At 34.5% G+C, this 25,606-nt stretch overlaps 1 protein-coding gene across 1 annotated transcript in view; it reads left to right on the plus strand.

Annotated features, from left to right (window-relative positions):
* Window positions 1-8,893: 8,893 nt before the first annotated feature.
* Window positions 8,894-25,606, plus strand: part of SEMA3A (semaphorin 3A) — a 477,770-nt gene continuing 461,057 nt past the window's right edge. The window contains exon 1 of the mRNA XM_047753060.1: window positions 8,894-9,156. The gene's annotated coding sequence lies outside the window, so the exon portion shown is untranslated. The remainder of the gene's footprint in view (window positions 9,157-25,606) is intronic.

Raw genomic sequence — 25,606 nt, forward strand, 5'->3', positions numbered from 1 at the left:
TGTAGGATGATTACTAGAACAATGAAAACCAGCTTTCACTCCTCTGATACTTGCTGCCTAAAAGATTTTTAGCATTTGCTTAATTTTTTTTTTTTTAGATTCCTTAGTCCTCTTTAAAAAGCATTGTCTGAATATGTATAAGCAAACTATGCTATAGTAAATTTCCAGAAATTCATATGACAAGTTTCACATCTTAGTTATAGAAACAGTTTCCTTTATATATTAAGTTTAGGGAATTTTTTTTTTTTTTCTGCTTTCTACGGCCACGCCCACAGCCTGTTAGTTCCCAGGCTAGGGGTCAAATCAAAGCCCATAGCTGCCGTCCTACACTGCAGCCACAGCAATGCCAGATCTAAGCCTCATCTGTGACCTATACCAAAGCTCATGGCATCATCAGATCCTTAACCCACTGAGCGAGGCCAGTGATTGAACCCACAACCTCATGTTTCCTAGTCAGATTTATTTCCACTGTGCCACAACAGGAACTCCTAAGTTTAAAGAAATATTCTTAAAGTATGGAAAAATATAGTTCGTAATCTTTTTCTTATATGTATAAGGTAAGGAGAAAAGAGTTAACACTCATTCTTGGCAATCAAATTCTTGTTTGTATTTTGTATAATTACTAAATTTTGAATAATTACTATTATTAGAGGTAATAGATTAGAATTAGCATTAAGATGCAATGTAACATGTTTCTAATGATTTGAAGTGTTGCTATCTGTCTCTATCACCTTCCAACGGTATGACTTTTGGTGAATTATTTAATACCTTGCAGCTTCAGTTTCCTTATTATAAGTTGGGTAAGAGTAGTAACTAATTCACAGAGTTGTTTACAAGGAATAATTGAGTTAACTTCTATAAAGTAACATATCTATTTCTTGTGGCTGATGTAATAAGTTATAATAATCTTGGTGGCTAAAAACAACAGATATATTTTCATAATTGTGAAAATTGTGTATTGTCTCACAATTCTGGGGGCCAGAGGTCTGAAATAAGGTATTGGCAGGACTGATTCCTTTCAGAGGCTTTGAGGGAGAATCTGGTCCATAGCTTTGTCCTGCATTCTGATGGTCCTCAGCAATCTATGACACTGTTTGACATGTAAAAACATCACCGATCTTTGCCTTTTTCTTTACATGACATTCTCCTCTGGGTCTTTCTGTGTATTTCCTTCTTCTTATAAGGACACACTAGTCATTGGAATTAGGGCCTACCCTAGATTCAGGACAATCTCATTTCAAGATCCTTAGCTTAATTACATCTGCAAAAGCTTTATGTCCAAGTAAGTTAACATTCTGTGGTTCCTGGTGAGCGTGAATTTTGAGAGGATCGTATTCAACCCATTACAAGTGCTAAGAACAAAGCTGACACAAAGTACACAGTTATTTTATGACTGAAAAGAACTGGAACAATTTAAAATAAAAATAAGAAAATGAATAGGATTTCCCATGGTAGCTCTGCAGGTTACGAACCCAACTATTATCCAAAAGGGTGCAGTTCAATCCCTTGCCTTGCTCAGCGGGTTAAGGATCCGACGTTGCCATTAGCTGAGGTGTAGGTCCCAGACACGACTTAGATCTGGCGATTTGCTGTGGCTGTGGCGTAGGCCAGTGGCTGCAGCTCCAATTAGACTCCTAGCCTGGGAACTTCCGCATGCCACAGATGTGGCCCTAAAAAGCAAAAAACAAACAAACAAACAAACAAAACCCCCAAAACAAACAAGCAAACAAAAAAAAAGGAAAATGAATATATAAATTATGTGAGTCCCATACCAACATTTATGCAGTGATTAAATAATGAGCTCAATCTATTTGGATCAGCATCAATCATCCTGAAAAGTTTAACGTTGAGTTTTAACAAGTAAACTTCAAAACTCAAGGTATGTAATTAATATAAATTGATACTCTTGCACTTTAAGGCAATAAATACCAAATTCATAATAAATATTGATTTTGGTGAGAGAGGAGGAATATGGGACTGAGAAGAAGAGAGAATATCAGGCTCTTCAACAATTTCTGTAATAATTACACAAATATTTTTTCAGTTTAATTTACAATAGCATCAAAAGGACAAAATCTTTAGAAGTAAATTTAAGCAAGAAGGCAAAAAAATTGTACACTGAAAACTACAAAACATTGCTGACAGAAATTAGACAGTCATAAATGGAAAGCCATCTTACATTCAAGGATTGGAAAACTTAATATTGTTAATATGCCAATGCTGCCCAAAGCAATTTTCAGCTCTTATGCAATCTCTATCAAAATTCCAAAGATTTTTTTTACAGAAGTAGAATAATCAATCCTTAAATTCATATGGAATCTCAAGGGCTCAAAAACCAAAATATGAAAGACAGGAGTTCCTGTCATGGCTCAGGGATAACGAACCTCACTAGGATCCACTGCAGACATGGCTTAGATCTGGCGTTGCTGTGTCTGTGGCATAGGCCAGCAGCTGTAGCTCTGATTTGACCCTTGGCCTGAGGACTTCCATGTTCCTGGGTGCAGCCCTAAAAAACAAAAAAATAAAAAATAAAAGCTCAATCTATAAAAATCCTAGGAGAAAACATGAGGAATAAAATTTATGACATTGGATTTCTCATTCATTTCTTGGATGTGGCACTAACAGGCAAAGTAACAAGAGAAAAAGTAGATAAATTGACCTACATCAAAATTTAAAATAGTGTGCATCAAAGGACACAGTTATCAGTGAAAAGACAACCGATAGAAGAAAATGCTTGTAAACCATACAATACAACCTTTCAGCTCTCTCCTACATTGTAAGAGACTTGAGTGAAATGTCTTAATAACATACCTTGTTAAATATTATATTCCTCAAAAGCAACCACATGGTTGTGTAATACAAGTTTTTGAAATTGATTTTTTGATAGAATTGATTGATAGTGTCGAATAAACATCATATAGATGATATTGGACAGAATCCTAAAATTTTTAAAAATTAATCTATTCAATATGTAGTTTAATGATAGGAAGATACACATATATGTATCTATGCATGTGCCTATTTATTAGAATACATATAATTATTTAAATGTCTAGTTATATAATTTCAATATAGTATTTTTAAATTATGCAGGTCTTAAATGAATTTGGACATTCCTAAGTGACCTAGTTTCATTAATTAGATGTTCTTAATTTGTTTTATTTCTTGCTCACTACATAGATCAGCATCACTTCTTTTTCAGCAACTTCATAGATACAGTAATTCTAATTAATTGTTCATTCATTTATTTATTTTTAAAGTCTTAAAGTGATTCCTTCACCAAATATTTCTATTTCTCAAAAATACTGTTCTTCCGTTCAGAAGAGATTTTAGTTTCCCATTCAAAGTATTCATCATTTTCAGTAACCGACTCCTGATTTATGTGCCAGATAGTTAAATAACTACATAAACCCTTCCTTACAGCTGTAAAGCAAATACGTAAGCAAAGATTGGTGAGTGTACCCTTCTGGATTTGCCCTTTAAAAGGGGCTGAACAACTGGTATGGGACCTTTTTTACTCTTCCTACTTGTTTCAGGTCATCATCAAAAATAATCACCAGAATTCCAGCAGCTATTTTGTGACTTTGAAAATACCGTGTATTAACTAAGAATGACAGAACAGAAACAAAGATGCTGGAATGTCTAATTGTTTGAAAAATGATGCTATATAACTTGGAATGCTATTTCTGAATTTCTCTTCTTTTCGAGCAAAGAAAAAAATCGAATAAATAATTGATTTTATTTAATCTGCTATTACTTTCTGTTACTTGCAGGGTTAATTTTTGCTCAACCTCTCCTTCCACCTGTACTTAGTTATGAAGTTTTGCTGCTTCTAGCTTTGAAATTCCTTTGGAATCCTAGTGTTTTTGTTTGTTTTTAGTGCTATTATCATTAACCAAGTCCACTTGCTAGACCTAAAAAATTAAATTTAGTAGGTTTTCTGAGTTCCTGATACTATGAGAAATAGTAAGCTATACAAACATTAGGAAAATAGTTGTTACATCTGTGGAGAATCCAGTCATGCTCTTAGAAAGTGAAGAGCATTGGTTATCCAACCTTAAGTTTAGCTTCATTCCGTTGCTCTAGTTAGTGATATCATCACACTTAACTTTTACAAACAGGGATTGGAAACACTTTTTTTTTTTTTGGATGAGCTTTGGGGAAGTTAAGAGTTTTTAAATTCAGCACTTTCCGCTGAACCACAAGCACATGGCATTGAACAGAGGGGTAGAAATGGGAATGGAATGTTAGGAAGACTAGAGGATGTCAGTCCACAGGGATAGTCCTACTCAGAGAGAAAAGTGATGATCGAATGAGAAATGTAGGTCAGTGCCTGAGTTATTGCAGCCGACTCAAAAGCTGTCTTGCCTTTTTCTAATCCCTCCCAATTAATCTTTCCAAAACATATTTATCATGCCAGGCGCTTACCAGAAAACTTCCAACAATGTTTCTTTGTTCTACACAATGTTGTCCTTCCCAAACATTCTCCGTGATTCCCCAAATCAAACTCCCTATTTGACAAAGACTATTTTTGCCATCGTTTCTGAACAGGACAATATCCTTGCCTTCCTCAAAATTCATGCAGTCCACACTGATCCCTCATTTTTCTGACTTTTTATTAAATTTATTATCTTTATCATTCTTTCTGATCATAAAATTTTATTTATTATGTGTTTATATTTTCATCCCAAATAGTTTGTAAAATATCTTGGGGTCAGACGCTAGATCTTGCTTTGCTTCTCTATGAAGTCTACATCAGCAATAGCTGATAAGAAGAACTTGTGTTTGTTTAGCTGAAATAAAAATTGCCTGACAAATCTTGAAGAGTGGTAAAACTAATTAGTTTTTATTCTAGAATTTTTTCAGTTGGATTAACTGATTCAGAAATATTCTCCAATTAACTTGCATATTTTCTAGCATTACCCTAAATAAAATTAGAGGATTCATAGAACTATTTTTTTGGTTCTCTTTCACTTTAGTTCTCTTTCTTTTTTTTAATTTTATTTTTTTTATATCTGTCTTTTAAATTCCTCTCTGCCCCTCTGTTCCCTGCTTCCAAACTTTGCCTAATTTTTCCCTTTCCCAGATGTATATTTTTTCAAGAATAACTTTCCTTTGTTTCACCTCCTTATGGGGATTTATGGCATAGGCCCTCAGCCAATCTGGAGCCTTTTCAATGGCTCCTGTACCATTTTTGACACACCAGACTATTTATATTCCCTGAGAAAACTCTTCTGTAATATGACTTGGCCTTTTAAAGATGTACTATACTAGCCTTCCAGTGACCAGTAGCTAATGTGGTAAACTAATCCAGAGGATAGAGAACAAATTAAGAAAATACTCTAGGTAGTAATTTTTATCCTCCCTGTAGGTGACCTGCATTTTTACTACAGTAAAAATTTTGGTGACAATGTTCTTGACCTTGGTCAGAAGCATATTTTAACATCTAAGACGGTGAAGATGATCAGTGTTGGAAATATTTTTTTCATAGATTTCTACAAACTATAAAAGGAGTTGCCCTAAGTATTTGTTGAATTCTTGATTTTTCATAGCAAACTGACAAACTTCTGCATACCTTTTCAAATCTCATAGAAATATTTCCTCTGCTCTAATTCTATGCTTCCTATTTTATTGATATTTTATACCATTATAATAATAGTAAAGTCAATAGAATACTGTTTTGAGACATACACTTTTTTTTCCTGCCTTATGTATGATGTATTTTAGAACTGATGAATCAACAACCAAAAAAATAAAAATCTTTTACATCTTCTAGAGCTGATGAATCAAAATAAAATCATAAAACTTTCTGTCCCATCTTTATCTCACATATAATTGCACCTACCTAAACCACACTAGGGATAAAATACTTCTCTATGGAAGAGACAGTGGAGCCCATGCTTCAATTAGTTTCATGTGTTTTATTTTCTTAGCTTAACAAGGCCCAATATTGAAGTCATGGGGTAGAAAAACAGAAGGATATGAAATATTTTTTAAGCTATGCATATAAAGTGTATTCATATTTTTGAGTTGAAGTAGTTTTATTCAGAAATTTTGTCTAGCTGCTAGGTATCAGCACAAAATTATCTTTAATTACCTTAAACTCAGAAATAAGCAGTTTGGAACTCAAATTATTTACCATTTGGGCTTTAAAGTCTTGACACAAGTGAGACACATTTTTGTTTAAAGAAAGAATCGCATCATGAACCAGATAATTAAAAATACTGTGAATTTTGGTTTTAATGATATGCAAATCAAATAATTATTTGATATATCAAATACAATTTTGTACGTAATTTTTTGACAAAATATTTTTATATTGAATAATTGGAAATGGCAGAGCAAATTTGAGATTTGTTGAAACAATCTTCTTAATAACAACGTCACAGTCACCACGTCTGTAGTCACCATCAGGGAGGTGACTGAAGTGAGGATTGTGTGTAGATGGCATGGTGATAAACCCAGTGGAAGCAGGGGTGGAAATCAGCAATGAGGCGGTTTGGTGATGGGAACATTCTGATTTTTACCTTCCCGAAGAAGAAAAAAAAAAGTACAGCCAGCATTAGATCATTTGTTGGTAAATTAGATAACATTTGGTGTAAAGGATTCTTTTGAGAATAGGATTATGTGATGGGTTGTGAAAAAAATAAAAGTAAAAATAAATCCAAATAAAGTCTGTATGCTTCTCCAAATAATACCCAAACATTGGTGTAAAGTTAGACTTTAAACTCCCCAACATTGTTTCTTGGGATGTTTCCAGTATGTCTATTTTTAGCCAAATAGGGAAAAAAAAATCACAGTAAAAGTATTCATGGGATTTTATGTGATACCATGAAAATGTAATTTTGTTAGTTTTTCCAATGAAAAATTTTGAAATCTGCAAATCCTAACTTTTGGCTGAAGTTTGCAGAAGAGATTTCAGGTAGTCATAGATAAATGTCAATTTACTGAAAAGGCATTAAATAAAATTAAGATTAATTGCTCTCCCAAGTACTATTTCTATAGGTAACTTTGCACTTTTTCAGTAGTGTATTTTCTGTAGTGTGAATAACCATGTATGCTCGTAATGTCTTTAAGATATCCAAACCCTCATGCACAAACACACATGCTAAAAAAAACTAACATTGTTTAAAAGACCCTCTACTCATATAGCCATGATACACAAACAGTAGTTGGGTTTGCTCTACAAGCCACATTGGTCTCTTAGGTTACATTTAAGTCATAACTTGTTTTTTTCTCCAGTATTATTATCTCTAAGTTTCCTTTTTTCAGCATTCAACTCCCATTTTTTACCATATATTTATCAATCATCTTTTAATACTTCCTTCAAATTTATTCTTGAAATTTGATGAATATTCATTCTTGTGTTCTTCTTTTGGATGAAATGATAGAGAATTAAGAATTTATCTATTTATTAAAATTCTTAATTTTCAATCCCACTCTTCCTTCCACTGATTAGCTGCAATCCAATTTAAGATAATAAGAAACATTTGCTCAAGTGATTTTACTTATTTAAAAGTACGCCAACAAATTTTTTGTTAAATATATTTCTTAGGCAAGTTTTCATTGATCCTTTAAACCATTAGCAGAACTTCTATCAGTGAGCTTGGTGATATTTCTATTACTTGCTTGGGTACACAAAGCTAAATTATTTATTTCTAAATTACAACTACCCAGAGAAATAAGGTTTTATTTTTAATTTTCCTATAAAAGGAATCAATAATAATCATTTTATTTGGTGCAGAGTAAAAATTATTCTGCAGAGAGACATGGTGAGAGTGAGGATTCTAGAATCAGATCCAATGGAATCCTGCTTCCAAATCATAACAAATGTATGATCTTGGGTAGAGTATACTCTCCAGCTTTTTTCCTCATCTGTTTAAAAAAAAAAAAGGAAAAGGTGAAAAGGTGAGGTGTACTTGTAAGACTTGGAAGAGATGATGAGCGGAGAGCTTTTTGCATGTTTCTGGCATGTAGCAACTGTCCAATTACTATCCACTATTAATAATAATAGTTATGTACTATTTGATATAGGAAAGTAGTTCTCAACAACATAGGAAAATAAATCAAGCAGTTCTTATTTGTGAAGTTTAATTATATTTATTTTGATTACTTTTACATTTTTGGATCCTCAAAAGAGAGGTGCCATAGAAAGCCTTAAAGTTTCCATGGATTAAGATGTCTGAAATAATATGTGGTATGCAGAAACACCTGCAAGAGGACATTTTCCCTAACAATTGGCTCAGTTACATCTTTCAAAAATGCCCATTTGTAGAATGTCAATCTGTCTGACAGTGTAAATCTCCTTAAAGCAATTTAATTCAGATTAAAATGATAACCATGGCTTATATAGCAGAATGAGGGATCTGTTTCAAATCCATCACGTTAACACTATTGATAACCCACTATGACCCATGATTGAGTAGTTTTAATTAAGTTCAGTTAGGCTATGGGGGGAGAGTACTTCATTTAAACCTTCATTAATAGTTAAAGTGAATATTATAAATATCTCTATAACTTTTGTTGCTTGCACATCTTTCTCTTTTATTGGATTTATTGTTTTCCATGCTATAGAGCAATGCCATTTGGGGAACTCTGGTTCCCAGAAGCTTTAATGCTACCCCACTTCCAGCACTATAAAACAGAGGCCTGCTGTTTTAATCACGCCTCTCTCTCTCTCGATGTTGTTTGCGCCCTGGTACAACCCATCTGCCTTGAATCTAATGCTCCGCTGGGGCTGCACACATCTGCCAGCCAGACTACCTTCATACACAATTACTCAATCCACCGAAAGGCTCTTTAATAGGAAACAAGTGTGACAACGGCAAGCCTCCTTTTTTTTTTTTTTTTCTCCTCCCTCTTAAACCACAGAGTCAAATAGCTCTAATAGAGATGCAGCTTGATAGATCCGCCCAGGTGTAGGTGAAATGGTAGAGCCTCGGGGGTAATTGATGCTGTGCTCTCATGCAGAAGTTTAGCACTTTGTCCTGACCGGCTCTCCAGCAGCAGGGCGATGGGCTGCTCCCTGTACAGTTACAAAGTCAACATGCTTCTTGCTGCTCACATTTATGCCTAATCCGGAGGGTAACCTAGAGCTAGGTAAGAACAGCGGAACAGCCTTTTACCTCAACGCATGGACAAAGAACAGCAAATTCAGTAAGTGGAAAATTTATCTTTCCTTCTTTTACTTGGGAATTAATTAAGGCTGTTTACTCTCAGGGAATCCTCTAAAGACTGTGCAAAAGTGAACTAGCAAAAAATCTGTGTTGATAACCCTGTGGATTTCCTCCGGTTTCGTTTTGCACCAGTGCCTTGGCACTGTCATTGAAGCTTAGACTCCGCGAGTGACTTCCTCATTCAGAAAATCTCGGAACTAAAATGTGGTGCTAATATTATTGCTAATTCAATCCTGTAGCCTAACATATTACGTGCTCTTTCTGGATGAAAGGTCTTTTATTGCTGGTGGCATAAATGATGATGGCAAGTGTTTTGTCACAGTTCTGAAAATAGAAAAAAAAAATCTTTAAGAATCCATTCTCTTCTTGAAAATGGATTTCAACTTTTACACATAACTCTATTGTTACATAACTAATCATTCATTAATAGGAGGGACGTGCTTGTAATTTTTGCTTAACAAATCTGTTCTACAGCTCCGTCCCTTAGCAAAGAAGTGATTTTTTAAAACTCTAAAACAGTATTAGGTTGTAGCAGCCATGACAATGATAATGAATTTTTGAAACCAACAAAACAAAACAAAAGGTCATTTGTCTAATAGCGTAGGAAAAGATATTAAAACCAGATGTAGGAAATCTCAATTTTGACTTTTTGGTCTTTCATGCTTGGTCTCAAGCAGCCTTCACATTGCGTTTACTTTGCATTTACAACTTTGGTTCACCATTAAACTGTGTTTGAACTTGAAGTTCAGACCTGATCTAAGTACAGCTCTGTTCCTTGAGCCCCCTACTCTGATTTTTACTTGGCTATGGGGAGTCTTTTTACTACTACACCATATATCCTGAATTGTGTTAACAAGCTAACTGTGGTGGACTTTCTCAGGTGGAATGTCAGCCAATGTGAAAGAATGTATTTGCTGTTCAAAAGTATGATGTTCCAAGTAGGAAATAAACACATGGGACATGCGCCTTGACAAAGATTCCAGTTATGATTCCTACATTCAATCCATCAAATATTGCACAAAGATAATCATGTTAAAAAAGGATGAATAAAAACTGTCAGCACATCATATCTATTTGTAGCCTTCTGAGGGTTTTTTTTTTTTTTAATTTAGGCATTTTTAACTCGAAAAATTAGTCGGGAATGCATTGTCATCCCAAAAGACAATTCACATGTATAGGGTCCACAAACAGGTGAAATTAGATAAAGCATTGTTGCATTATTTAAATAATTTCCCCTGGCTAATGTTTTGTTTTTGTTTTCTATCTATTATAAATGGACATCAATGAAATGGGTGGTTTAAAAGCCGTGACGATAGAATTCTGATGACTCCTTTGTGTATATTCAGAAATGATTTAGCTTGGATAAAGTTGCTGCTATGAGAGATTTAATTAATTACTGCTAGTTAAATATATTTCTTTAAGAATTGCATTTGACATTACTGATGGTGGAGTAAACGCAGTTTAAAAGCCATTCTTCATGAAAACTTTAACCGACAATTGTTGGCGTTGAATAGCGGTCAATGTCTACCCCCTACAGGGAGAAAATCTAATTTCACTGTGCCTTCCCCAGAACATGAATACCACAGAGTACAGTTCACACATGTGAATGCTGTAACCATGTCAGTGACTCCAACAACTGCCCCTTAATGAAAAGGTCAGTCCTGTGATTAATAGGAAGCCAGTTTGAAAGGCTGGACCTCACTTCAGCACTGCATTTAGATTTGTTTCTTCTTGATTTACTTCATTTGCCTTTCAAAGTGTAATAAAAATCAAGTGGCACTATACTGCACTTTTTAAATGTCTTATAGTTGGTTTTATACAATAGGAACACATGGGCTAGTATATTTGATTCATTAAGAAAATAAGTGAAAAAGTCAGTAAGCCAATTGTTGAAGGGATAAAATGATGGATGAGAATTTTCCTCTTTATCCAAATAGTTAGAATATATAGTCTTTGCTTAAATTTCAGTTAATTTCATATACTTTAAGAGGCACTTGGGGGGGGGTGAAGATAGAGTGACAAAGGAAGGGTTTGATATTTTTACCTACAATTTATTATGCTTACATGTTAGCAATAGGCTGGAAAGTGAATATACACTGGTAACTTATGCAGGTAATGTTTCACTAATGGTTAAATTCATTGAAGAATATAGCTAAGTGGAGATGAAGACAGTAATCATAAACCAAGTGACACCCTCAAAGGAGCACTTTAGTCATATGTAATTTATAATGGTGGTTTGCTTATAAATGTTCCAATTAAAATTTGGGCTAGAAAACATGGTTAAGACCAACTTAAAAAAATATTTTTAACTGGAAATATATTTTGCTCATAAATGTCATGTTAAAATTTATGAAAATTTACAAATTAGACGGTCCCTAAATAAGTTCCTTTATCTTTTCATTTATCTGTCTTATGTTCCTGTGGCTTTATCTGTGCATGTTTACAAATAAGACTGTAATGAGTAATTAAGTAAAGCAAATGATGTTAAGTATATATTCTATATATATTATACATGAAAATTTTCATGTGCTTGGAGGAAAGTTTTTAGCAATCACAGGATATATTGCCTATTCTAAGGGATATTCTCTTTTAAATAACTTTTATTTTTTTAACCCCAAATCAACATTTACAGGATTTAATAACTTCAATTGTAAAAAGAAAACTATCTTACATATCAAGATAAAAAGTATGGGAAAAAATACAGTCCAATTACAATGACCAATTAAGCAGGAAAGGGTGTAGTCAACACTATAATAAGCACGCAGTGCTTCCTAGATGTCCTCTCAACTTACCAATGACAACAGCTGTATCCTCCAAGTACTCTTCTATCCACAGTTCCACTTTTGCTCTAAGTGGAAGCTGCCTACTTCCAGATAAGGTACAAATGAATAACATGAGTTGGGAATCTTTAAGGAAACAGACACTGCCCTGAACATTTCATACCCATTATTTATTTAGTCCTTAAAGCCCAGTGAAGTAGGTACTGCTTCTGTTCTCATTTATGAATGTAAAAGCAGAGTGATTGAAAGACTTTCCCACTGTCACATAGCCAGTCGATAATGGCACTTGAGCTCAAATTTACTTTCCCCAAGGACAGATATATATCTCCAAACACTGGACTATACTTCTCTCCTAACAAATGACTTCACTTTCAGTACAGTTAACTTTATCTCTGATCACTTTCTCAGGGCTACTTGAATGAAAGGAATTCATAAGCAGAAATAGGTAGAAGTCCCAAATATAAATTGTTAAATGCTGATGAGTATGACCTTGCTTCAAGCTATATTATCATCCAGGACTTTAGATCCTACTACTTTTCAGAGGTTTTATTCTAGGTAAAGAAGGAATTGCAGTTACCTGCCAGATTCTTAGGGAAGAACTGGTCCTTTCATCCTCACTTAGTTGCCAATTTTAATTCCTATGAATATTAAGTCTCTGAGAAGAGTTTGTCTCCTGAGGGTATTTCCAGCCAAGGCGCTGCTGACGTTAACAGGGGTGACTCTAATCACAGTGGCCTTCCAATGAGAGAGTGTCACCAGAACACATTCCCACCCCCAAGGCAATGAAGAAAATGAGCTGTCAGTTATTCACCCTCAGAGATTTTTAGGCCTAAATTATTCAATAGGACTACCTGGATTTTTTCTTTTTTTAAATAGGACGCTAGTTGAGCTTTTCCTTATTTGTGGACTTTTTTTTTTTTTTTTTTTAATGCAAACATAGCCTGGAAAGCTCCTATTTGAAAAATTTCATTTCCAATACAGATATTCCTAGGACCTCCATCTGCAGTTTATCTGCTGAAACACCTTCTCCCCAATACAAATATTTATCAGTATGACTGAGAATATTTCTTTGCAGCAACATCAAAAATGAAATGTGTATGATAAAACTCTTTTATTTCATAACACAGCTTATCCTTATGGGCTTGTGTATTTGCTCCCTGATAAAGGCAAAATACTCCGTTAAAAAATTTTTTTTAAGTCCATATTACCAAATTTTCAAGCCAAGGCATCAATTTATTTTATAAGCACAAGCAAATTTATGCAAGGCAAATGAAATGGACGTGAGACAACTACATTAAAATTTTATCAGCCTCAGCTCACTTTTTTTTTCTGAGAAAGCAGGTATATATATTACTATAATTTTCATATATCCTTTGTTTTTTGATGAAAGATACTTGAAAAAGGTATTTAAATGTGGTTGGCATATATAAAACCATAGGCTATTCTTAGACAAAAGAAGACAAAGAAGAAAAGAAGTAGTTTTTTTCAAACTAATCTCAAGATCCTAGAAGAATTAATCTAGGGTGACAGGATCTGAAGGCTCTAAGTACCTTGAGGATTGATGCTTACGTGAAGAACAGTGGTCAAAGACTTCCTCTGTCATAATCATTACTCAAAGAGATCAACAGGCTAGCTCCTTGAAGTTAATCTTATCCTCATAAATCCTTTTCGAATTAACCAGAAGCTACTTCATGTTCATTTGTAGGCTAATCTTAAGTGGAAGAGTCTTCCCATTCCCAACCCTCTCTTCCTTACTTGACCCATTTCAAACCTTCCACCAGGGCCCCAGTCTACAATTAATTCTGACACTGGGTACTGCTGGCTCATGTTTCAGGGAAATATTGGTAGCATTGTAGGTTCAGACTTTGTGCTGATGGACAGTTCCAACCATACCTGGTGGTTAGCTATCTGCTCATTTCCACAGCTTCATACATCCTAAATCCTAAGCCAGCAATCAACCAAGATTCAACTCATAATTCTTCCTTTGTATGGAGGGTTATTTGCCCCAGTTTTTCTTCACATATCAGACTCCTGGCTACCTTGGGTCTATTTCTGCAACCAATATCCAAGAGTTCTTGGTTTATGCCCCTACTTGGTAGTAAATATTCTCTTCATTTTAGGCTCACTGAAACCTATAACCTACTTTGAGCAGGATACAGATTTTTAATTTTGTTATGAAGCACACTTTATCATTGCTCTATGTTCAAATTTGCAGGTATGACTAACTCAGGAATTCAAAGAGGTATCTAATTAGCAATCAACATCATTTTGTTTTATTCTTTTATATTGGACATTCAAATTTGGATGGATATCAGAAAAGGTTGACTGGTGTTCTATTAGTATTTCCACTAAAAATTTGAGGTTTTGAGCTCATTCTGGCAGGATATGCTGATATACTTAAACTTCACATTCTAAATAATCATTTCCTGGATAAATAACACTTTCAATCACTCTAGAATTTATTTTCCCTAAATAAATCCTATACTATTAATTATATATGTACATTTTAGCATTTATGATTACATTCAATGACTTACAAATCAAAAATCTTCCGCTGAATATGAAAAAACAACACGAAACACTGAGGTTCAGGTCCTCTTTTTGGCAATTACTAGCTCATTTTCCAACTGTGGAGTATGTGCAGTCTGTGATATTTTGATGATTACTTACATGTGAAAGAACTTTGCAAAGCTCTTTGTAAAATTACCAGGAAGAACTTTGAAAATTTATCGTTAAGATAGAAAAATTAGGAGAAGGAAAGAGTCAAGTACATAAGACTTCACAAAAAACTCTTGCAAGATTTTTAAAGGATTTTGTATGCAGTTCAGGACTATATGTTTGATGTAATTAGTTATAACACATATTTTCTCCCTTAAAGTATATTTCAATGGTATTTACTCAGAAAAAAATGCTATCTGAGCCCAAGTTCCACTTAACATTGAGTTTAAATAAATAATTTTTTCTTGGACAAAACAAGCACTTCTGAAACCTTTTCCCAATTTGTAAACTTAATGAAAGATTCTTAGCTTGATGTGTCCCTCTCCTGTCCCATTTTGAATAATTTAATGATGGAAACCAAAATCTTTATCATTTGAAGGTGAGTCTACAATCCTTGCATTAAGTTTGATTTACCCAATCACAGCCAGTGTGGGCTTGACATGTAGTAAAGAGAAGTATTGGTGATACTATAAAATTCATACAAAACATTAACATGTATGGTTATCTTTGCTCTTAGCTACCCCATGAGATAGTGCAGTGACACTTCAAATTTTTTCACTTAGTATAAATGTATATTTTATCACAGCAAATACTGTGACTAAATATTTAATTTATACAAAATAAAAATTAGAGTAAGATTAGCTTATGTGCCAACATTTCTCTTTTCTTTAAGATATAAAGGTAAGTACATGTGGGTAAATATAGAGAAGAAATATTGATTCATTGGCTATATCCTATGCTTTATACTACCATATTCAGTCTTCATATTGATAGGCAAAAGCTGATTTATAATTTCCATCTTACAGGTGAGCAATGTGTCATTTTCTCAGCTTTCTGAATAACTTTACACCAGTTAAAATGTTTTTAAGTGACTAATATAATATTGAAAGAAGTTAATGTGTACAAACATGCCAAGATGTCCACAAGCAGTGCAGGTTGGAACAGAAACTGTTTTTTATTATGGTTCTAGTCTCTTGGACCGGGAATGAGAGAACTCAAAGTATTTCAATACATTATGAAACTTAAGGGTGAGCATATACCCTGTATATATAGTAAGAGTCATCTTGACAGAAGCATTAGTATTGCCGTCATATCTGACTTAAGAAAATATAAGAAATGAGCATGGGATCAAGTCATGCCGTATCTTTTGGGAAGACAGTTTACCTTGGCACTTTCGTAACAATGCAAATGTTATAGATGGTTTTATTATGTGGAAAATGATAATGTTTTCTATATTAAGCCTTATCTCTACATGGTAGTTTAGGTATATTCATTAATTTGTGTTACAATAATGTGTTAAATAACTTGCTCTGTGTGTAGTCTGAACCAACAAGAAAAAAAAAAATCTATGAATTTCACATTTGTTTCCTGGCTTACTTTAGCTATTTTGAGTTTTGAATATTTATATTAATCATTTGCTAGTGTCTGCTGCTATAGGAACACTGTATTTTTATATTCTTTAATGTGTAAATGTAAGCAATGGTTTTGGCTATTAACAGCATTACACACATCTTATAGGTGGAATAAGAGTTTTTTTATATTTTCTTAACTCTTTTAAAAAAATTGTTTACCGTTTTGGAAATTGTGAACTTTCCTTTTTTTTTCCTTTTTTAAGCTGTATCCACAGCCTATGGAAGTTCCCAGGCCAGGGACTGAATGTGAGGTACAGCTGTGACCTATACAATAGCTGTGGCAATGCCAGATCCTTAACCCGCTGGGCCACAGCAGGAACTCCCTTAACCCACTGGGTCACAGCAGGAACTCCCAACTCTCCTGTTTTATTATGACAAAACCCAGATTTGTTTTCATCAGTATGACTTGGGAGGTATATTGCCAACCTCTCCTAACCAACTAGGCCCATAAGACCACCGCTGGCCATAGCTCATGCCAGCCTACTCAGAGCCAGGACAAGAGGGAACATCAAACTGCCAACAGGGCAGCCTCCAGGACTCTATTGAGGCAGTCCTTACAGCAGACCCACAGTTCAGGTGCAAACCGAGAAGCTCAAAATGAGGCAGGTAGAGGAAGCATCCTGGCTTGAAAGCTTCTTTCCGGATAGGAACCAATATATATTACAGCAATTTAGGTACACCTTCCAGAGTTCCTGCAAGGTGCCTGCCCAGTGAAAATAGTTGCTATACTCCAGGGACTATTAGGCTTACTCTTAGGTATTTACTAATACCAGTCCCAATTCAGTGTAGTAATCAAGGCTCGTTTTTACCATAGGTAAATTTGCCTAGTAATGCAATAATGCATTCTAATTTTTAACAGGTTTCCAGGAAAGCAGAGCTAGACAGTTCATAAAAGATCAAATTGTCTTGAAGAAGGAGACAGCATATTGTTAGTATTTTACCCACAGGTGATTAACATGAGGTTTGAGAAGATTAATTTAAGGCCTAGCACTGCATAGTTCCATATTTCCATTCTGTCTACAAAAGCATACTACACTTAATTTATGCTTTTAGTTATTACACAGAAACATGCTATCATTTGTTGTTTTGATTTTACTTCAAAAACATTTTAAGCATATCTGCCTTCCATGTAAACTTTTAAAACTAAGCATATATATACGCCAACATTTGAAAGTATTGATTATGGCCTAGATTCATTACTTAAAATTTCAGAGGAAATTTCTTGTCTTTTATATGTGACTAAATTAAGAAAGGTAAAAACTGCACTTTAAAAGACTAAAACCTGGAGTCAATTCTGTAGCAGCTTAAAATAAATAATGCTTTACATAAGATATTCATGGAATTGCTTCCAAAGCTCAAGATATTAGTCCTGGAGGAACACCCTTGACATGGGAAGAGGCTAATAGGGCCTACCCATGGTACATAAGTTACACCCCAGTTACCACAGCAGTAATAGTATATGTGGCCCCACATGAGGTAAGCATGCCTTAGGAGAAAGATGTGCTTGCGGCAGGAAGGAAGCAGTAGAATAAGCAGAAGATATCTTTTGAGTTCCTACAACATGATTATCAGTGTTTAAGAATTCACTCCAGCTATTTTTTTCAAAAAGGGCTATGCACTGGTCAGATTCACAACAATATGAGTGCACTTGTTATTGTGATTGCCAATGCTAATTACTGGAATTTAAAAGCACCACTAAGAATTTGTAATAGTGATATTTAATAAATGCACTAAGAGACTACATACATTTCATAATGAGTCTACTAGTTTACTGTTTAGGAATAGATATTAGCTTTACACTATTGTAAAATGGGTGTGCATTTATATATATATATATTGTCTTATAATAAGTAGAAAATTTACCAAAAACCCAGAAGTTTTACTTGCCATAAAGTCAAAATTAGCAGTATGACCATGGTCAGGTCATTTAACAACACTGCCTCAATATTTTTACTTGTAAAATGAGAAGTTTGAAATAGATGATGTATAAAGGTTTTTATGTGAAATTTTTTAATGTGTACATATTATTTCATTTATGATAGTTATCATTAGCTGTAGTGCATAAAATGTAATTTAATAATAAACTTTAGGTAAAAGATATATTCTCTTACAAAGATGTGTGTTAATTTTAAAAAGAATTTTATTTTCATGATACATTTTTACATGATTGAAAGTCAGTCTTGACTGAATTAATAAATTCTTGAGTAATTAAATATCCTCAAGTTACTTGAATGTTGAAAAATTAGGGCATTGATTCTTTCAGTTAATTTTGCTGCTTTCTGTTAAGTTCTTATAATGAATTGATATTAAAATGCATTTCTTAAACTTTAAATAGATAATAAGTTTCCTTTTTTATTAAAGATAATTTTTCAATTCTATCAAACTAATAAAATGGAGGCAGTACAATGTAATTAGATGAAACAGTGAACTTAATTTATCTTAAATTATGTATAATAAGAGAAAAACATATAAAACCATATTAAGAACATTACTTAAAAGAAATGGAAACATATATTCCAAGTATTTCATAACCCTTTTTGAAATCAGAGCTATAAAACTTTAGAAAGATTATCTGATATATATGAAGTTTCTGTTAGATATTTTTCTTATATATACTACGACTGCATTTTTGTTTAATATATATTAAGTTTTAATATCAGCTCTCATCTTTGAATAATATCTAGGAGTCCATTATTCGCCTTATCCACCATCCCAGGTGGATGCTTCCTCTACCTGCCTCATTTTGAACTTCTCTCTTGGCACCTAAACTGTTAAATATATTTAAAAAAATTTTTTTAAAGAAAATATCTCAAAGTTACCTTAAAAGATCTTTGGAATAATGTTTATTTTTAATTAGGTTTGATCCCATCCTTTGCACCACAAGCTATTAATAACTGAGGCAAAAGCAAAAGATAGTGGTAATGAGTATTTGAAAAACCTATTGTTCACTGCTGATTTAGATTCACCCCAGTATCTTTTCATTGGTCGGCCTTCTCCGAGTAGAAGCATGGAAAACTAGGTAATAAGAACAGTAATGTCTGTCTGCAAATTTTGACTATCGTGAACTTTACCTTTGACATGTCCACTATCTTCACAACTTTCCCAGTTCAAGGGCAATTTCTCTTTGCAACAGTTGACTCACCCTCATGTTCATTGTCTTCATACTAACTTCTAATTACCCCTAAACTTGAACTTCTGCCAAAAGCAGTTTTCATGTCAAAAAATCCACACTCCAAAACAGTCTTTATTCGTTGGCTTTGTTGCCCTCCTTCCCAGTAACTCCTATATTAAAACACTCATTCCATTGTTGTAGTAATGACTGCTAGCCAATTAACCGCAGACACAGCAGGTTGAAACTATGGCTTGATGGATTTCCTTTAATTAATAAATGTTTAACCATTTTTGAGGTGTTTACATTCTAGAAAAAACATTGTTCTAATTCAGAAAGGATCTATAATTTTTTAGCTTCAGAAAAATTCACAGACATGAGTTTCAGGCGAAGGGCTGAGCCCTTGTCCATCCCACCTCTGAACTGAAATCTTCTGCCTCAGTCCAGGTGGGACTCAGGAAGGTGCTTCTTGGCCAACACTTTCATTGTTAAAAGATCAAGATCTATTACAATTAATGTCAATTTTTGGTGCCCTTTTACTTTTGCCTGATTTATGCTCATGTTCTAAACATTTTGATATTAGCCAATGGAAGAAACTCACTGAATGATAGTTCTCTTTAAGAAAAGTTACAAAATTTATTTTTAATGACTATGTGTTATGTATGAGTCCATTTTTCACCTTCTCCACCATCCAGGTGTTCATCTTTAGCCCTAACCCCCACATCCTCCATTCCTAGAACACCTTGGAAAATCAGTTAGAAATTCAGAGGGAGTGAAAAAAGGAAAAGAGAAATACAAAAAGCCCTCACTGAATGTTGCTAATTGAGTGAAAGTGAAGCTGCTCCACATTCCCAGTGGCTACTGCTGAGATGAACATTAATCTTGTTGTAGCAAACTTCATTTATATAATTAATCATGCTGCCATTGGGGTGTAAGTGATGCAGTTTGCCTTGGATAACTGCCGGATATCTCAGAGCCTTTCACTAGGCTAAACTTTTCAGATGTGCCTAGTCTAAGTAAGTTTACATTGAATTCAAAGTTAGTGAGTGAATGTAGTTTTGCTCTAGCTATTGTAGTTGTTATTGTTGCCCTTGCTTTAACTTGATCTTGAGAGTTTGCATGTGATAAAGAATTGGAAAGTGTTACCAAATACAAGTTCTTGTACCTGATGTACAGTGACCACAAACAAACTGAAACACCAGAGTTTGGAGCAGAGAAAGGTTTATGCAGGGCCACGGTAAGGAGAAAAGATGTTTCATGTTCAAAAAATCCAACTCTCTGATGGTTTTTGGGGAAACATTTTTATAGGCAAAATTTAGGCAGAGGGCTGAAGAGCGTGGGACTTTCTTCTGACTGGTTGTTGGTAACAGAGTGTGCCAGGAATCTTATGCTCAGTTTCAAGTTACCTCCCTTCACCTAGGTTGGGGTGTTTTTTCCTGCAGAAGAGCTACTCACCTAAGAGCTGAGTTTTATATTTATCCATTGAGGAGGAAAGGACCCTGCTTAATCTCTGCACTATTGTTTCTTGATTCCTCCTTCTTTGTTTTCGAATTCCCTTACTTTTATTTAGAAATTATTTGATTCTACCCTTTGGAATTCAGGGATGATGAAGGAGGTTAAAGCCTTTATTCTACAACCCAGGGGGATAAGGAAGGGCATTTGCACCTATGAGGGCCCCACAGGGTTCTGCTTATATTCAAAAGGAGTAATTTTATGTATTGAACTTATTATTATTATTAATGATAAACTGTTGATGCTGTCAGTGGTTAAACTATGGTGCAGCAATATATATGGCACACAGTATTACCTATATATGTTCACACTGAAGTTGTATACTTTTTTAAAGAATGAGGTATAGCACCTTGAAAACCATTAATTATAAGGCATAATTTAAATATCCTTTCCCGCTCTATGACATCTTGAGATAGGTAGTATCTTTCTTGTTGCAGAATTCTCATACAAAGAGACAGGACACTGAGGCTTATTTTCAGGAAGCAGTGCTTATTCATGCTGGCACTGGCTCAGCAGATTCATATCCAAAGGCTGAGCCCTGAACCTGGCAGGTGTTGCCTTATACACCTCAGCTAGTTTTCCATTACATTTTGGTCCCTTTGTCCCCCTTATAAGGTAACATACATTCTGTAAATTCTGATTGGATGGTCCATGCTACATAGTTGCAGATCTGCATATGGATACTGGTTATGTCATATTGCCACAGAGTTATGTTATACATGCGTGCACAGATGCTGGTTGTGCCACATTGCCTTCCCTCCATTCTGGGAGGGCCCCTAACACATTCTCTGCTCTGAATTCTAAAATGTGCATTACCCATGGCATTTATTTGATAGCTACCTGTACTGAGGTATTTTCATATCTGGTTTAATTTCCTGCTAGATTCTAAGCTTTTTGGACACATGGGGCAATGGCTTCTACTTCCTTTTCTGCAACACAGCTGTGACAAAGTAGGTGTTCAATAAATACTTCAAGATTGAGAATTGACAATTCCACCCTATAAATGCAGATTGGAGGGTCTTAACTTCAGTCTCTATAATTTGCTGTTTAATTGGCTATTAGCTGCATCTGATTGATAGACTGAAGACTTTTTTTTTTATAGAATTGGCAGCTATGTAAATACAGCACTTAACCTTAAGCACTCAGCCATTAACCTTAATCACTGTCCATTAACCTTAAAGCACCCTAGGTTTCTCCCCTTACAATCCCCCAAAGCAGACCCTACTGAATGCATTTTTTAGCAGGAAAAGGAATCTTGTATTATGTTTTTATTGTTCTGTGAGTTGCTATAAAAACTGTATTGTGAAAGAGAACATTTGACTCCATTTCTTTGTGTAAACACTAATTAATTTTCCAGCTGTTCAAAGAAAGATGCAAAATTGGAAAATTACTTTGAGAAGAATGTTAGGATGATAGCATTTGTTCCAGAATGATAGCATTGCAGTTTCCTCGGTGCCTGTCCTGCCATAGCAAACATTGAAATGGCAGGTGTTGTACAAACTTATTTATTTATTTATTTATTTATTTATTTATTTATTTATGTCTTTTGTCTTTGTTGTTGTTGTTGTTGTTGTTGCTATTTCTTGGGCCGCTCCCGGCATATGTAGGTTCCCAGGCTAGGGGTCCAATCAGAGCTGTAGCCACCGGCCTACGCCAGAGCCACAACAACACGGGATCGGAGCCGCGTCTGCAACCTACAGCACAGCTCACGGCAATGCCGGATCCTTAACCCACTGAGCAAGGGCAGGGACCGAACCCGCAACCTCATGGTTCCTAGTCGGATTCGTTAACCACTGCGCCACGATGGGAACTCCTACAAACTTATTAAAGTGAAAGTACATTTTCAAAAAAAGAGAGAGAGAGAGCACTCAGATAAAAAGAGGGCCTGCCTCACTTTACAATTGTTTTTACATCCCCAAGCTGTGGACCTGAGCAGGGACTGGTTTCTCCAGCCCCAGGCCCACTAATTTCTCCTGCCCCAGCCCCCTATGCTGTGCGTAAGGGCTGAGTGTTGTTCGATTTCTGTATGGTGCATATTTGATCTTCTGATTGGTTTCAGGTAGGATAACTTATTTGCATGGGGAACTATATAGAGATGGGGTGAGGAATGACTGACATTTTTCCCTAGTAGGCAGTATGCAGTCCTGGTTGTTCAAGGTGGGCAAAGGGGCATTACAGTGAGACATGGCTAGAGGCTTTTGGGTTTAATCTCCTTGAAGGGGATTTGAAGTCTATAATAAGGATATATTTGATGAGGAAAAGACAAGGCAATACTTTTTTAAAAGAACCATTTATAAGGTCAATAATCACCAGATTATCACATTTTACTTCTGAATTAGTCCCACAAATTTATGAAAAATAAATAACATTTTACTATAGTTGCTAAAATCTTATTTAATACGAATTCCAGCCATGAAGAAAACAACCAATTACTTTAGGAATAGTGACTGCCTGAAATATTTTCTATTCAGTTTCAGATAATAACAAAGGGAGAAGAATAAATGGATTTTGTTTCTTTAAACATAACACTTTAGATTTGTTTTTATAAATTTTCTTGTCCATAGCTATAACACATTTTATTGAAATAATACCACCCATTGTCATAATCCTTTGTAGTCTACAAAATTTGTATTTTTTTTTCTTTTGAGTGTTTCCCAAAAACTGTATAGAATAACACTTACATGTTATTGGAAAGAAGCAAAATATTGTGTTAATGTATTCCAATTAATTATGTGTTTCTTTTATATCATTTTTTTTTGCCAAGACTTACATTCACAAGTTCTAAACGTAAAATAACATTACAAAGTTGCAAAAAGTTTTGTGTGTAATTTTATATGCAATTATGTTTTACAAGCTCAATCTTTGGGAGGAAAACAAGTAAGTCAATGTAATTCTCATTGTACTCTGAACATAATGCATTTTAGGATGAGGTAGAGTAGCCTGTGAGAGGGCGGCTGGGGTGGAGGAGGCAGAAAGAGCACCTTTCTATATCCAGGAAAGCAACCTCATACTCATAGACTGATTATTTTTAGATTTGCCAAAGTGCTAGGTTTTGCTCTAAGTCCCAGAGGGAACTGACAGGAGAAGGTGTGAGCAACCGAGGGCAGGGGAGCGTCTCCTTTACCACGCATCTGAAGGTATATTTTAAGGAATGTGAAATCTCACTGGAAAAAGAAACCGCTGTAACATTATGACTTCAACTCTAAAAAGATGTTACCTCAACCTCAACTGGTTAGCTGTTCACTTGGAATATAAGGTTACCTAACTGAGAAGGAAGGTGATAATGGGAGGGGGCTTGGCAAGAGAACCCAGGCAGAAGGAGCTCCACAAAGACAGATGGAATCCAATACTGACCACATGTTTTGAGAATCAATAGCTTTCACAGAAATTACTCTCCATGTGTTTATTTCACTCTTAGCATTTTTGTCATTTGTTCTCTCATGACCCTGAGGATACTCTTGGAGGTACAAATATCCAAAGACTGTGCTAATGAATGAACTGTTCGACTTTTTATCTATCTGTCTGTCTATCTATCTATCTATCTATCTATCTATCTATCATAAATAGCGTAGATGTATCTTTATATATTAACATTCTTTTCACACAAAGTGATGAAAAATATATGTACATCTAGCTCAGAATTTAAGCTAACGATTGGAAATAAATTTCTGTCCTTCATCATTGCAGAGTGGGTTCTCTAATGTAGACATTTATTTAGTTGAGTAACATTACTTGAGGACCCCTGTTATTTCAAGAATATTTTAGGTCACTGCTATTGTTGAGACAGTGATATAAACATATTTAAGATGTGTTTTTGAATTATTTCCTTTTCATAAACATGTGGCAGATACTGTTCTAGAATGTTTTTTACTTGCTGAAGAACAACTGGGAATAATACAAGTTTCCTTTAATACGAATATTAAATGCTATAATAAGGCTGAATACAGAAAAACTGATTAAAATGTTAACTTTTCTTCCTGCAGAACTTTGTTAGGAAAAATTGGTCATTGTGGCCATGTCTCCAATTTAGAAGAGATGGTTAACTTTATGATAACACAATTAAGAGCAAATGAAATCATATGTATATCATGCAAGTTATATCTTTAATTAGGTTTTTAGGGTAAATTTAAAGAGCCTAGAATACATATAAATGTAAATTCTTTTGTGTGTTTTTCTACCTTTACTGTAACATTTTTTGGTTATCAGTTTGCATGAGAAACACAAGTTTCTAATAACTTAACAGTTAAGTACTTAAACAGCAAAACAATATATGCAATACCAGTAAAAAGAGAATGTTTATATTTGTCTATTATTTTTATCTTTTCACTTGGGCACTTGAATGCCTTGCATATATTAGACATTCATATTATTTGTCAAATTATTTAATTCTTCCAATTAAATACTGTCAGTCTAATTTAATAAAGCTAACCTCAAAATTTTATCACTTTATTGTATTATTTGGGTGATCTTAACCTGGTTGTTAGCTCATTAGAAGAACTGAGACATAATTATATGATTCTTTAACTTTCTTCACCTTATCTTCAGGTTCTAAGGAGATATAAAACTTTTATGAAAATCAAGAACTGCTATCATGAATATTTTCTTTTCTGTAAATTTTGTTTCATTTGCATGTTTTTCCAAAATGAATTTTAACCTAGATTTGTATTAAAATTAGAGATAAAGCTTCCAACAGAACAAGCAGTCCATTAAATTAATTCTGAAATATTTTAGAAAAAACTGAAAGGGCAGAGGCTATTCTATAGGGAGAAATAAGGAGATCTGTCTTGCTTTGACCTTAGTGTTTCATGTGAGAATAGGAAGGAGTGCCCAGGTAATTAGGAGTTCTATAAGTAAATCCATATTTCTGAGTGCATCACCTAACAGTTAACAAAGTATTGT

Source organism: Phacochoerus africanus, chromosome 11, assembly GCF_016906955.1.
Source record: "Phacochoerus africanus isolate WHEZ1 chromosome 11, ROS_Pafr_v1, whole genome shotgun sequence".
NCBI lineage: Eukaryota > Metazoa > Chordata > Mammalia > Artiodactyla > Suidae > Phacochoerus > Phacochoerus africanus.